General features: G+C 38.9%; 1 pseudogene; it reads right to left on the reverse strand.

Moving 5' to 3' along the window:
• Positions 1–511: 511 nt before the first annotated feature.
• Positions 512–1,534, reverse strand: LOC144961389 (octopamine receptor beta-1R-like; annotated as a pseudogene).
• Between the last annotated feature and the right edge of the window lie 756 nt (positions 1,535–2,290).

Raw genomic sequence — 2,290 nt, forward strand, 5'->3', positions numbered from 1 at the left:
TTACCCGACATAAAACCGCTGTGAGACGGCGCAACACAAAGTAACTTATTGCCTTCAAGAATTGCATTTGTATTTCAATCAGTAATATCAACAATTTAATAATATATCACATAACGATTTGCAATAACAAAGTGTACCTCATTAATTCCAAAACATCACACAAAGCCTAATAAAGGATAATATGATGATATTATACATCCACGTAATAATAATATGAGCTCGCATTCAAGAATTTGCATAAATTAGCTTTGATGAATAAGATTGGAAACTTGAATTTGCCTTAAAAATACACGTGAATCCTGGGAGCAAGATTGCATCCTTTACATGGATAATTAGAATCATTTGTCATCATCATCATCATCATCATCATCATCATCATCATCATCATCATCATCATCATCATCCGTCATTATAATCAATATCATCGGTGTCATCATCCATCATCGTACCATCATCGCGTAGTAATACAGCTATCCGACAACCTTACAACAAGATTACACGGTTTCCTTACTCAACCGCGCTCTGCCGTTGTCTTGGAGAGCAGCGTTGGATGGTCTGTTTGACTGAAGATGTTCTTGCGACGAGGATCATACGGAATCCTATCCAGTCGAAGGAGCTTTTTTGAAAGCTGTTCTAAATTCCCGATTGAAATAACGCGTATATGATTAGGATTTAGGCACGAATGAAATATCCTATCCAAAATAAAGTCGAGCCTACAATAGGAGGATACGGGCATGCTTTGCCGCACATTGTCGTTATAAAGTACCAGGAAAAGAATGGTAAAAAGCACAGAATGAAAGCGCCCATTATAATTCCCAGGGTCTTGGCAGCTTTGTGTTCTCGTTTCATCCGACGACGGACAGATTTTTGAGCGTCCTTTTCTGGAGAAGTCCCGTTGGACAACCTCGCGTTGCAGTACTGAGAATAGACAGCTGAAGATTGAATCATCTTTTCTTGTTTTCGAGCTTCGTTGAAAACTCTCGCGTACACAATACCATTATAGTGCAGGGAATCCAAAACGACACACTAGATGAGACTCCGGCATATGCTTTGTTGACGATAAACGGGCAAGAATTCGGGTCATCTATCAGAGCTTGCATATTTTCCTTTGTGGTGTAGAGTTGTGAATATACTGGTATATATGAAATGAGGAAGCAAGCAACCCAAGAACATAACAACATCATCAATGTACGTTTCCGAGTCATTTTTCTCTCGTATTGTAATGGGTGAATTATGGCTATATATCGATCCATGCTAATGCAGCAAAGATGTAGAATGGACGCGGTGCTAAATAAAACATCATTTGCATTAAAAATATCACACATAATCCTTCCGAATACCCATTTTCCCTGTGATTTCTTACTGGCGTTGAACGGCATAACAAGGATTGCCACTAACAAATCTGCAAATGCCAGGGAAACGATAAAAAGTTTGTAATCACGCGCAATCTCTCAAATTTCAGAACACTTCCAATCACCAATAAATTTCCGAATATCGCTCCAATGATAATGAAACTCATAACCAAAACCTCGAATAACAAGCGCTAATCCAGAAAGCGGATTGATTTCTGCTCTTCTTGATTGAAAATCGGTGTGTTCGACATATTATTCCCGTCAATGATTGTAATATTTCCCTCAGAATAGTGTGCCATGACGGTATCGAAGGCCGAAGTAGGTAAAAAGTCTAGATTATCTGAATTCCTCAAGTGAGACAGGATAATTCCCAGCGTCACCGGACACAACATCCGTCCATCGGAAACGTCTTTGATAAAATGAGCAGTCTTGAAAGTCGACTTGCTTAGATAGGATTCTACCCTTACTATTTTATCAGCCGTGGACGTCCCACGTGAGTCATCCGAGAGCACCATTGAAATTCATTAAAAAGAAAGAGAAGGTAAAAGGTCTACAAAATGTGTTAGTCACTATATCGTACATACGTCAGTCTTCATTCATTAATGAAAAACCATTTACTTATAAAATCGTCCTTCGTCTTTTATCCAACGTTCGCCTTCTTGACAAGCGAGTAACACAGCGTACTCTGGTGACAAATACAAGTCGTTAATTAAATCCCAACTGAGAAACTGGAATCTGGAAGGCGGGAAGACAATAAATTACTGAAGAAAAAGTGGAATCCGTTCTGTTCAAGACCAAGCAAATGAGACTTGGAGCATGTAGCAAATTAGATAGAAACAGTAGTAGTAGTCCTTACCAATAGATTAGTTGTGGAAAACAAATTTATCCCATGCTCTTCTTTCCCTATTATTGATTTCTTTACGGATCATCGGGCAAAC

The sequence above is a fragment of the Berghia stephanieae genome, unplaced genomic scaffold (genome assembly GCF_034508935.2).
Source record: "Berghia stephanieae isolate SIO BIC M18660-M18661 unplaced genomic scaffold, UCSD_Bste_1.3 scaffold2403, whole genome shotgun sequence".
NCBI classification, from domain to species: domain Eukaryota; kingdom Metazoa; phylum Mollusca; class Gastropoda; order Nudibranchia; family Aeolidiidae; genus Berghia; species Berghia stephanieae.